Below are 13,253 nucleotides of genomic sequence, written 5' to 3'. Positions count from 1 at the left end.
AGATCCAGTACAGGTTGAGATTGGTAACTTCCAGGGACTGCATAGTTTTGTAGTCTTTGACTCAAGTCCAGTATCCTTACTGGGAAGGGACTTATTGTGTAAGACAAAGTGCTCCATTAGTTTTTCGAATACTGGAATAGAGGTACAAACTAATAGTGATGATGAGGAAGAACAGACAACCGAGATCATAAATGACAACGTTAATAAGGAATACCCATTGATTGAGTTTTTCCTGATGTTTACTGTGAAAGAATTGCATGTAGATTTACAGGGACCAGTAAAGGAAAATGTGTGGGATCTGACCGGCAAAGAAGTGTGTTTGATTAAGGGAGTGGAACAGATTAAGATCACTTTGAAGCCAAAAGTAGTATTCCTGCAACTTCCACAGTATAACATGGCACAGGACGTCCTGATGAAAGTCGCGCAGATAATTGGTGATTTCCTAAAACAAGGAGTTTTAAAGGAAGTGTTGAGCAGTCCATGTAATTCATTGATAATGGGCTTACAAAAGCTGCGGGGAAAACTGCGCATTGTGCAGGACTTGCGAAAAGTGAATGACATGGTGATCAAGTGTTGTCCAGTAGTGCCAAATCCAGCAGTGATACTGTTTCAGATTCCTTGCGATACAGAGTGGTTCACAGTGGTTGACTTGTCACAAGCTTTCTTTTCTGTGCCTCTTCATGAGGATAGTCAGTTTCTTTTCAGTTTCAAATTCTTAGACAGAGTCTTCAGCTGGTGCAGACTTCCACAAGGGTATACGGAGTCACAGTCTCTGTTTAATCAGATCCTGACAAATAATCTGGAGCCATTGGAACTACCGTACCAATCAACTCTAGTACAGTACATTGATGATTTGCTGATTGCATCCAGGACAAGTGTAAGTACGACTTGATTGCCCTGTTGAATCATTTGGGAAAATTCAGGCATAAGGTGTCACCTTTGAAATTGCAGTATTGTCAGAAATCAGTGAAATACCTAGGACATCAGATTGAGAAAGGGTCAAGGAAAATCTCCAGGGAAAAGATTACCATGATTCTGCAGGGAAGTCCTCCGACTTCACAGAGATGTCAGAATGTTTCTGGGAATGGTAGGGTATTGTCGATAGTGGATTCCAAATGTTGCTGAGATTGCCAAACCATTACAGCAGTTGACAAATAAGGAAGTTACAGACCTGATTACCTTAGATAAGGCTCAGATGAAAGTGTTCACTGAATTGTGAGAGAGTTTGTGCAGAGCTCCAGCGTTGGGAATGCCTGATTGCACACAACCATTCACATTGTTTTGTCATGAACGTGATGCTTGTTCTTTATCTGTTTTGACACAGGTCCGTGGAGGTGCTTATCGCTAGGTAGCCTATTTTTCAGCTACCTTGGGCCCAGTCGCAGCAGCCTTACCAGGTTGTCTGCGTGCAGTAGCCGCAGTTGGTCAAAGTCTTTCTCAATGTGAGGGAGTAGTGATGGGATACCCTTTAACGGTAATGGTACCACAATCTGTTGAGATCTTACTGAAAAGGACGAAAACACAGTATTAGACAGGTACCAGACTGACAAGGTATGAGACGAGCATATTGGGTGCTCCCAATGTAACATTGAAAAGATGTACAGTGTTGAATCCAGCAACATTGCTTCCGAGTTATACTGTTGAAATTGAAAAAGAGGAAGACATCGAGCATGATTGTCTTGAGGTAACTGAACTGTGTATGAAACCAAGGCCTGATATCAGCGATACATAATTGGAAGAAAATGACCAAATTGTCTTTGTCAATGGTTCATGTCTCAGAGATGGTACAGGGACATTGAGAGCAGCATATGCGGTATGCACAATCACAGGTACATTCGAAGCTTCCTGGCTTCGAGGTGTATATTCTGCACAAGTGGCAGAATTGGTAGCTATAACTAGGGCATGCCATGCTTCTGCGAGGCTGAGAGTAACAATCTATACTGACAGCCAATAGGGATTTGGAATTGTTCATGATTTTGGTCAACTGTGGTCGCAAAGAGGGTTTCTAACCTCTACTGGTACACCAGTGAGAAATGGCGAGAAGCTAAAGGAGTTGTAGTACGCAATACAGTTACCTGACGAGATTGCTGTGGTAAAATGCAGTGCACATCAAAAGGCACAGGATTACATTTCATTTGGGAAATCGATATGCGGATCAAGTCGCAAGGTTTTGCGCACTGAACTGTATATCGTTTAAAGACAAGTGGGAACTGATGCCCGAAGAAGACAGTACTTGCACAAGTTTTGCATTAAAGATGATTGATACTCTGGAAGAATTGAAAACATTGCAGGATAATGTTGACAAAGGAGAAAAATTACTCTGGGTTAAGGTAAGATGTGTCCAAAGACCTGGTGAAATTTGGATTTCTGAGAAGGGCCAGATGGTTCTGCCCATTAGTTTATTGTCTCAGATGGCCAGGTACTACCATGGGCAGGCACATATTGGAAGGGATGCCATGGTTAGATTGTTCAAGATTGACTGCTTTAATCCTAAATTCAGATGAGCATCAGAGGCAGTATGTCATCAATGCATAGTTTGTCAGCAACTGAATGTGGGAAAAGGGACAGTGGTGAATTTGAGCCATGTTGGAAGAGCAGGAGGTCCATTCAGCAGAATGTAATTGGATTGGATTTCGTTGAAATGCCTGTGTGCGGAGGCCTGAAGTACCTGTTGGTGATTGTGTGTGTCTTTATTCACTGGATTGAAGCATACCCCACAAGATTAAATGATAGTCTCACAGTAGCAAAACTATTGCTTAGAGAGTTGATACCACGTTTCGGGTTTCCAATCTCTTTAGAATCAGATAGGGGAACTCACTTCAATAACGAAGTGATTAAACTCTTATGTGCAGCACTAAACATCGAGCAAAAGTTGCACTGTAGCTATCGCCCTGAAGCATCAGGACTAGTGGAACAGATGAATGGTACCTTGAAATCAAGAATGGCCAAGATATGTGCTGCTACAAATTTGAAATGGCCAGATGCATTGTATTCGGTGTTGATGTCAATGAGAAACACACCTGGCAGAAAGACATGGCTGTCACCCCATGAAATCCTCATGGGTAGAGCAATGAGATTACCAGCAGTTCCAGCCAATGCACTTGTCAGTATTACAGATGATATGGTGTTGGACTACTGAAAGGGTCTGGCTGGCGTGGTTCGCCCTTTCTCTCAGCAGGTGCAGGCCACTACCCTGCCACCCATCCACGACCCAGGTCACAATCTGAGAGTCGGAGATTGGGTCGTCGTAAAAAACAAACGTCTGCAAGACTTGTTTGGAACCGCGTTGGAAAGGTCCTTACCAGGTGGTGCTAATGACTACGACAGCTGTAAAGTGTGAAGGACTCCCGAACTGGATACACGGAAGTCATACAAAGAGAGTGGTTTGTCCACAGGAGCATGAAGAAGTGTTGTTGAGAGCACCAACAACAGAGAAACAGGTTGCCACACCTGAACCAGAACAGGAGCCAACGGAACCCGAAAATGAACCTGAGCTTGTGGAAGATGGGTCTATCACCCTTGTAAGAGACGAGAGTAAAGAATTACAGGAGAGTGTGCAAGAGCATAATCCAACGGATACAGCAGCAGAGCTCAGCAGAGGTTCTCCCAGAAGCAAACAGTCCTGAAAAGCAGACAGAGCAAGTGCCAGACCAAGAGGGTGAAAGAGTTGAGACGGATCAAAGTCAAAATTATTCAACTCCTCCCGAGCCAGTTGCAGGTCCATCAAGAGAAAACACCATAGAGAAAGTGAAGAGTCCAATTTTGAGAAGAATATTGAGAGGTGGAACAAGAAAAGGAGACAATTGGCCTGAATCACAGATTGGAAAGAAAAATGAATTAGTAATAAATGAAACAACAGAAGAAGAAGTGGATACCACAAGAAAGGAAGAATTAAGTGAGAGAGAATTAGGTGGTGAACAAAGGTTGAAAAGAAAGAGAATAGAAAGTCAACGATACGCAGGCCCTGAGGGGGCATATGCAGATACCAATGAATGGCGACATGAGTTGATGTCTTTTTGTTTTGATAGAGAAGTTACGAGTCAGTATTTTGATGTAACCTGACGTGATCAAGAAGCGGAGTTGCTGAGCTGATCTGAGAAACTTAAGAAAGAGACAGTTGAAATAAAACTGAAAGAGATATTGATAACCTGATATGACAAGTGAAAACTGGATGTGACAAGCTGCTAATCGATTTTGACAAAGGAGAAGGGTTCCTGGATGTGAAACTGAACTGTGAGAACATAATTTTTCCTTCATTTTTAATTTTTACTGCACTTTATCTAAGAGTTACTTTTGCTTTCTTATTCTTTACAGATCACGGCTGAGCTAAATAACCAGGATAGAAATATTAGGAACTGTGGATATCTGAGTGTTGGATTGGCAGTTATGTGTGGAATAATGTTTATAGTAATGTTTGTGGGAATGCCTATTCATGATATGAAAAAGGCTACTATTGCTTCTGTTCCTGAAACTACTACGCTAACAGCTTTAGAGAGGTTTAAGTTAGATGAGAAATACTTGCATGATTATACTAATGCTCAAAGGGAGCTTTCTTCGAATGTTTTCTATCGCTTGTTAAGTGAGTATGTTGAGACGATTGATGCGAGGAATTGTCTTGTGTGTACGCAAATTCCTTCATCAGTAGAGCAAGGAGTTACGTACCATAGTTTGCCTCTAACTTATGGCATAAGCTGTAGTTTGCTACTAACAAGATTCTATAACCAAGAGTAAATACAGTATTTTTACTCAAACTTTGATCTAGTGTTTTCATTTGTTCCCATTATTAAATACCTGAGTAAAGTGGCTAAAGAACATGATATAGTACTAGTTAGAGGATTCTTTGAACCGACCTTAACTTTTGGAACAGCATACACGCACAGGAACAATATGACATGCTTGCTTACACCTTTAGAAAAGAGTTTTATAGGGCATACTGATGATAGGAGAAAGGCATTGAAGGAGCAATTAGAAAAAGGATTAGAGAAAAGAACTTATAAGACTGATTATGCTTACACCACTATTAAAACACAAGGGAAATTAGCACTAGATTCATTACATGTAGGGAGGCTTTGTATATATAGACCAAAATCATGCACCAACACTTTATTTGTGTGCTCGGGTGAATGTAGGCATGTGTTTTTCATTCAGAGTAAATGGACTTTTATGCTGAATGGTCAGGACCCTGCGATTCCTGGGATCTATTATATTTGTGGACTTAATGCTTATTACCGTCTTACTAGAGGATGGTATGAGACATGTTATTTGGGGATAGTTTGCCCTAAAATTTATCAGATAGATGACTTAAAGAAGTTTCCGAAAATGACTTAATTACATCATAAGCAACTGAGGAAGGAAACCTCTTCTGCAATTGTGGGAGATATTTTTGGTGCAGTAATTCCCTCTGTGGGAGTTATTTTGAATGCGATCAAGATACGGAAGTTGTCTACTATTGTGGATAACATGCCGACACATTTTACAGGGGTAATACTTCTGCTAGATACTGAATTAGCTGCGGATAGAGCTATGACGCTTCAAAATAAGCTTGCTTTAGACATACTTTTAGCGAAAGACGGCGGAGTCTGTAGGATGATTAATGCTAGGCATTGTTGTTCAATTGTACCCAATAATGATAAAGAGATAAGAGACTTACTCACTAACTTAACTAATGCTAGAAAATATTTGAAAGAATTGAAGGAACCAGGTGTTTGGGAAAAAGTTGGAAAAGGATTTGCTTCTGTGGGCCACTGGTTTTGTCAAATTTGGAATGAGGTATTATTAAAAATTGTACAGGGAATATGAATTGTGATTGCTTGCATATTAGGTTTATGGGGTATATGTAAATTATGGCAAAAGTTAAAATTGAAGAGATCTAAAAATAATCAGAGGAGGGAAGAACAAAATAGGGGAAGAATGTATAGGGGAAATTGGAGCAGAAGACAAAATACAACTGAGACAGAATTATGAAATATGGTTAAAGAGAGGTGTAATGACATATTTAGTCATCAGAGGAGGGACTGCTGGCGCAAATATGCTAATTAGAAAATTATTAATGAAGGTTTATGTGTTTGATTAATGAAAAGCTCATAGAGAAATTAATCATAGAGAAAATAATGGGCATGTTTGAAAATGTGCCCACGGCATGTCAGCCACTTATACGAAACTGTACTAAATATACCTGAAATTGTGTGAAATAATGAAAATTAATAAGAATAATGTAGTAATATGTCATATCGAAAAATATAACCTATGTTTTGTATTAATTTGTAGAGTTAACTTAGCCGAGGATAAGGCCTAGCCTTTCCAGGCCACACAAGAAGGGCTGAAATATTAACACGCTGTGGAGAAGCAAATGCATAGCCTGACCCTGAACCACCCAATGTTAAAGTTGCTTAGCTAGAATTTTCTGCAATGTACCGGCAGACAGGAGATGATGAAGACAATTTGATACAATTATGTGTAGAGTAGGCTAAATGTACTTTCGCAGGACTTGAACAATGGAAGCATTGACTGAAGAGGAACATGCAACATTTTCAATACCTGAAGAGCCGGAATCCGCGTCTTGTGAAAGGACTGATATTAAAATTTATAGATTTGGTAAATTAATGTTATAAGTTAAAGTCATATCTGCTGACTGACTGACCAATTGGGAATTAGGGGGATGAACTGGGAGACCCTAATAAAAAGTCATGACAAAGGGCTAAAACTTCAGATGCAAGGGGAGAATTGGTGATGTCAGGAGACGCTGTTCGAGATTCTGTCTTTGCGCTCATACTTTTGAGAGCCTGATGCGTAGCTGATCTATTGATGACCTGAAGACGAAGACTGACTTTGTTGCTGATAAATTCTGTGGATGGGTAGCTATGACAATGTGACTGACCATCTTGTGCTGTGTATTCATTTTATTGGCTTATGTTGGAGCATTCGAGTATATGTTTCTTCTAGATCTGTTTAGATTATGTTATTGATGTTCAATAATGAACTAATTCTGAGCTGACTCAATAAAGTTTGATCTAATTTGATGACTTAGTATTGTAACTAATAGGGAAATTAAAATGATAAACACTTCACCGAGTTGGGGTTATTCATGAATAGATGGTTTTAGTTGTCCTCATTAAAATGTTTTTGGTTGGTTATACTGATTATTGATGCCTTTGATCACTACATAATTAGGATATTCCATGCGATCCAAAAGGTTCATTGACTTATACGCGTCCCCTTGTAAGTTTACTTACTAAGGACCAGGCGCGCTAACAGTTTCTAAGGGAAAGCTTCATTCTTCCAACTTGAGCAAGTTCACAGAGGTGTATCTTGCACTACATGTAAGATTCAATAGTGTAATGTATTGGTGAGCTCAAACAACACAATTACTGTAGCATACACATTAACAAGGAAGCACCCATTCCAAGTTCCTGAACACAGTATCAGTTCAGGTGGGGTTTCAGGAGAGTCACACCTTCTGTGTATATCTGCTGTTCACATCAGAGAACAGGAAAATGTCCATGGGGATCAGCTCAGCACACGCCTGCCCTTTTACAGCACTTGCATGTCACCAATTACATTTCAGAAGGTGTCCAAGAGGTTTGGAAACCTATTTTTGGACCAGTTCCTTTTTAAGAACAATGCTCAGCTAACCCGATTCCATTTCAGCTGCCAGAACCAGGAGCTTGAGGGCTGGATGTGTTGGTGGAAAAGTGTCACAAGAGATCACTGTATTACTTCCCTCTTTTTTCTCTTATTCCAAGACACTTGAGCAAAGTTCAATAGAAAGAGGCAGAACTGTAGAACTAGTTCTCATCTGGCCACACATGTTTTGGTTTTTCCTTCTCCAATGCCTGGCAGTATTTCTTCCATGGTGTCTTCTGCTGTCTCCATCGCCTCCTAGATCCTTGACTCTTTTCCAATCAAACTCTATTGGCTTGGAAGTTAAGAGGACAGGCTTACAAAGCAAAGGTCTTCTGCTCCGTATAGCTGAAGCTATCCAATATTCCAAAAGACATATACTTTGAGGTTATACTCTAGATTCTGGTCCTGTTTTCACAAGTGGTGTATTTCTCATTTGCTGACTTCCGCCTCGTGTTCTCTTACTAATATATTCAGTTTTTATGTGGTAATTTCCGACCAAATATTTAGTTTTACCCTCGGAATGCTCAATAATTAGTTTTTCAGGCATTAGGTGGGCCCAGTGACAACCTTCAGGATGATGATGTGCTTGTACAGAGACAGTTTCAATGCGTTTCCCCTTCTAGGCATTCATTATTTTCTGAGCTCTTGCTTGATTCTCAAATTCCTCCAGGCACATCTCATGGAACCACTGTGTTTTGAGGACTTGCAGTTTCTTTCATAAAAGGTTGCCTTCTTGGTGACTAGTACCTCATCCTGAATGAAGTGTGAATAATCTACTATATTGGGCTGTGTTCCCTTTTGAGATTTGTTCAGGAAGTAGTGGTGCTATTACCTGATTCTATATTTGTTCCTAAAGTAAACTTGTCTTTTCATACTTTACAGGAAGTAGTGTTACCAACGTTATTTCCTCACTCTTCGCCTGTAGAAGATGCTAATTATTAAAAAAAAAGCTTTGTTAATTTACCTTGCCAGGTACAGCTCATTAAGGAACCAATTATATGCAACCTTTGGCAAGTCTGGCAAAGGTAAAAAGCCATCTTCAATTGTTACAAGGAGACCTATAAAACTGGTTCACATTGGACAAGATGATACTATTCAATATAGGATTCAAGGTTGTTCTATGAGGTGTTTAGCTTCCTGTGCTGCATTTCATGGAATTGTATTGACAGAGATATGGGGAGTTTGAACATGAGCTCAAGAAAATAATTTTATTAAGAATTACATTTTATGAATGTTGATAAACATTTGGCTTATGGAGTTTAAGTTCTGTAAAATTGTATTAACCTGATATTTCTTGTTTTTGCCTTTATTCGCCATTTATTCATTCAACTTCACAGCTTGTTGTTCTTTAGTGATCTTGGAATATTTCTATTTTCCAAGTCATTATTTGGGGCACTTCACAAGTAATGACTGGGACAAGAATGAGGAACACAGATGTAATGGCCTAATTATTTCATGATAATCATTTTTACTCTGAGCCATCCCTACTTGTTCTTGTCTCAATCATTACAACTCACCATGATCCAAAGCTTTTAAGACTTAGACAGCTTTTGAATCCGACAGAAGGATACTGGGAATGCCAGCCCTGTTTTGGTATCCATCTAGCAAGGCTTACATTTTCACCACTCCTGATGTTTCCTGTCTCAGAGACATGATTCAACTCACAGGAAACATCTTTGGTGAGTACGCGAAGGAGTAATGACGATTACCAGTAAGTAATCGAGTCTTTACCGGATAGGGACTTCAATATTTTCGCAATTGTAAGTGAATTATTGCAGCATTGAGCGCATATTCTTTGTCAGTATTAGTTTGTCACGTTAAAACACAAAATTGTCTAGGCAAGTGCTTCATCGCAACACTAGCAGTCTTAGATCTGATGAATACTACAATCACAATCTGTGAAGTAATTTGTTCTAATCTGAAGGAATATTGCCTGAAATGTTAAGCGTTGTAGTCGCGGGTAAAATCGGACTCTTATCAAGAACCAGTGCTGTAACACTTTTATTTAACATTTTATTCCTACATTTTACAATCAACACCCAAAAATAGACAAGAGTACACGGGGATCACTACGTAACCCACGGCATCTTTTAAGAAATGCCTTTGAATAGTTCGAATCATTGTAAACTGTAGAAGAATTATTATGTATAACCTGCCGTTCGCGGGTCTCCTGCAGATCCCTCCACTATCTTGCTTCATAGCTGCGCGCTTCCTGGTTCTCTCACGTGTTCCATCTCTCTAAAGCACCGCCCCTCGTAGTACTGTTTACCCCGTATGAAATGTAGCTTGACTGGGACAAAGAGATATCTTCTGTCGTCACATTTACACAGGTTTATTTGACTGTTTCCCTTGCAGAATAACATCGGGGTGAATGTATAGGATTTGGGCGTTCGCACACCACGAATGCTTCCATTTCTAACATATCACCTATGTTAATAGGGTTGGCCCTGTTTCGGGTCTCTTTTTGAAAATGTTGCACTTGTTAGTGCTTCTTTTAGAGGGTAAATATGCTGCTGTGTTCATTGCACCTCGCGCTGCTGTTCCCACGTATGCCGTGTTTTCAACGCCGTTGCCAGGTAATGGAAGTTTGCGGTTGGGGTGAACTAGCCTTGTTTTTTTAAATGTTTATTACCTTTATTTGATGCCCCCTTTGATCGTATAATATTAATTATTACGTTTTTTGACTCATTTACACATATTGGATTAAGAATTGTGGACATTTGGAATCAACAACTGGAAACATGAGTTTGCCTACTATACCGAGTGGGGCTATTGACCTGTGGCTCAGCGGAAACAGTACTGTGGAGTGGACCCGTTTGCAAATTGGTAATAGACTTGATAAACATTAGCTCTTTTTAGCGGATTTACACTAAACCATAATCTCCCCTGTTTCATATGAGATTATGCTATTAGTATATACTCTCTCTACCAGTGGCAAAACTGACCTAGCTACGATGTTTTTCAAGGGCTCAACTACACGCAATTGTGTAGTAACGAGTCCGCACACACGTAGACGAAAGCGGGTTTGTTCCAATATAAGAAGAGCAGCTTCACATCCACTCAAATGAACTCTAACTCGCCCATCCTGCGGTTACCCGTCCTACCCTAAAATTCCATCCCCGACATTATACATAGTATAGATATGCAAGCCCCCGCCCATTAAAGATGTAACAAATACTACACTTTTCAAAGGCTCAACCAAAGAAGTAGCTAAAACTTCAAATAGTATGCCAAAGCTATCCTTAGAGTCAATACAGGAAAATAGAGTAATAAATGTGTAAATTGTGTCATTTAAAGATATTGGTCAAACTCAGTATGATTGATAACAAACCTATGTTAATGGATTTGACAATGTTTATAAGGCAGGTCTTTAAGTGGGATGAAAAAGTGCGAAAGGGTCCCTGAAATAGCCGGGTCTATATAATCAAAGGCATGACCTGAACATATACACTAAAATTTGCATAGTGCCACCCTTCCCACACATTTGCATAGAATCATAATTGCAATTGGCATACATGAATGTTGCTCTATGGGCTTTGCAGACAGGCCAAGGATTGGATGACTGTGTATTAGGAACACCTTTTTGCCTCTTAACTGAGAGAAATACCAATTACCAGTTTTCTTTGTAATGCATCTTCCTTTCCTCCTGAGATTGAATAAGTGAGTGCCAATCAGGTGCAGTATTACTGTCTCATAATTATGTTGCCTGCTATCCATGCTATTTAAATTAAAATAAAACAGTCGTTCGTGCCCCACATTGGGCAGTTCTCATATGAGATGACTGAGTTATACACATGCAGGAAGAAACCAGGCCAAAAGAACTGATAAAAAGTTATTTGCCTTGAAACAACCGTGCATCAAATGGTGTTTTAGTATGCAAAAGATACAATTATTGTTTTAAGAGCCAGAACACATAGAATGTGTGGGTGATGGACAAAGTCCAAATCCACTGTAATATCAGTGTTGTTTTTAATTCCTGCAAGGGAAATGTGCATTGTAAAATGCAACATTTGTTATGAATTCTGTGTCAGAAAGGAAGGCAAGGATTATGCTGTTACTTTCTTCACTTTATTTTATTTTCACAGCAGCCATCTTAAAACAACAATAAATACTTCAATTGGGAAAAGGAAGAAGGTCTGTTCAACTAATCAGCTACATGAATCTCCCTTCATATCCCTCAGTAGACTGTCTTTCTTCCTTTTTCTTTGCCACTTCAGCAGCTGTCAGACAAGTGTTTAGTTTCCTGAGTCCTCCTTCTTTATTCTCTTGTGCATATTACCTCTTGTAGTGTGGCATATTTTGTTTTGTGCTCATCTGCAGGAACGCTTTGACGCTCCTTTGCAGCCGCTTTTATCCTAATGCAAGAACTTCCCTGTGGTCTAGCCTGTTCTTACTCATCCCACTGTGCTGACCAATCAGATTTGAATTGGTCTTCTAAATCATGTATATTAATGCTGCACCGCATAAGGAAACTGTTTTTGTTGTATTTTTAAGTGGTAAGCAGTTAGCAACATATATATTTGATAATCCAAGATTCCTTTATTATTCATTCCATTCATTTAATAAGTAGTATTATATTCCAAAAGGTTGATACAGCCAATACATGTTTTGCCCCGTACCATGCCTGTTAGGCTGGGGTTTCTCAAGGCTGCAAAGTTAAGATGCAACAATAGTTTTAAAGAACAATTTGACATTTTTATGTGGCTTCATCTCATGTGATCTTTGTGTAAGAAAAGAGGAGTGTGTTATGATAAAAGAAACACACAATACCCAAAGAAAAGGTGATTAGGTATAGTTTGTAACCCATTGTACTAAATTATTGACATGCATTATAACTCATTATGTCTTTTCCTCATAGTCAAAAAGAAAACTGAAGAAAAAATGGGTGCTCAAAAGAAAAGCAAATCTAGGAAATTTAAAGGGTCATACAACCATAGTTTTCTTTGTGTCGTATGTCAGTAGATTAGTGTTCAAAACAATGAGAAGTGACATAAGTTCAGTTACAGTTAAGAAATATACCTTGTATATATTTTAATACTGTTCATGTACATGCTGTATAACTACCACATGGGTATACATAGCCAGACTCATCCAGCCACTGCAAAAAAGGAAAAAAGAGAGGTAGGTGAATGCATGTTATAGAAAATTGTTCAGAAGAGTCATTTGTTGAAGCAGTCCTAATATATATATATATATTGTATATATTAGTCTGTGAGCCCATTTGTCGCATAAATAGAGTAGAGCATGTAGCCCAATGTATAACATTTGAATGCCTGAAATCATTGCACTATGTTCTATATGGCTTTGCCTGGTTCAAAAATGAATTCACTCTTTATTATTATGGGCGTTCCAATATACCCTGCCCCTGAGGGAAAACGTACATAGGCAGCACTATATGGCCCCTCAAACAGCAGATCCAGGAGCACTACCGCAATATTAAAAAAAAATCAGATCCCAGACTACATTTGGTAGACCATTTTAACCCCTTCGCTGCCAGGCCTTTTCCCCCTCCTGTGCCAGGCCTTTTTTTGCCTATTTGGGGCAGTTGGCACTTAGGCCCTCCTAACTTTTTGTCCACATAAGCTAACCAAGCCAAATTTGCGTCCTTTTTTTCCAACATCCTAGGGATT

General features: G+C 39.4%; 2 protein-coding genes across 8 annotated transcripts in view; one reads left to right on the top strand and one right to left on the bottom strand.

Annotated features, from left to right (window-relative positions):
• The window catches only part of PIGX (phosphatidylinositol glycan anchor biosynthesis class X), a 223,039-nt gene extending 213,110 nt beyond the window's left edge, over positions 1–9,929 (bottom strand). For 2 of the 4 annotated variants that reach the window (XM_069213601.1, XM_069213604.1), the window contains exon 1: positions 9,776–9,906. The gene's annotated coding sequence lies outside the window, so the exon portion shown is untranslated. Of the gene's footprint in view, positions 1–9,775 lie in introns of all 4 variants that reach the window. The other 2 variants (XM_069213605.1, XM_069213603.1) reach the window with 2 other exon arrangements.
• A 133-nt stretch (positions 9,930–10,062) lies between these two features.
• CEP19 (centrosomal protein 19) overlaps positions 10,063–13,253 on the top strand; it is a 148,562-nt gene continuing 145,371 nt past the window's right edge. For 2 of the 4 annotated variants that reach the window (XR_011199404.1, XM_069213606.1), the window contains exon 1: positions 10,063–10,199. The gene's annotated coding sequence lies outside the window, so the exon portion shown is untranslated. The remainder of the gene's footprint in view (positions 10,200–13,253) is intronic. The other 2 variants (XM_069213608.1, XM_069213607.1) reach the window with 2 other exon arrangements.

This window comes from Pleurodeles waltl, chromosome 11 (assembly GCF_031143425.1).
Source record: "Pleurodeles waltl isolate 20211129_DDA chromosome 11, aPleWal1.hap1.20221129, whole genome shotgun sequence".
In the NCBI taxonomy this organism is placed as follows: Eukaryota; Metazoa; Chordata; class Amphibia; order Caudata; family Salamandridae; genus Pleurodeles; species Pleurodeles waltl.
Note: the sequence above shows the minus strand (reverse complement) of the source record. Positions and strands in the feature narration are given on the sequence as shown.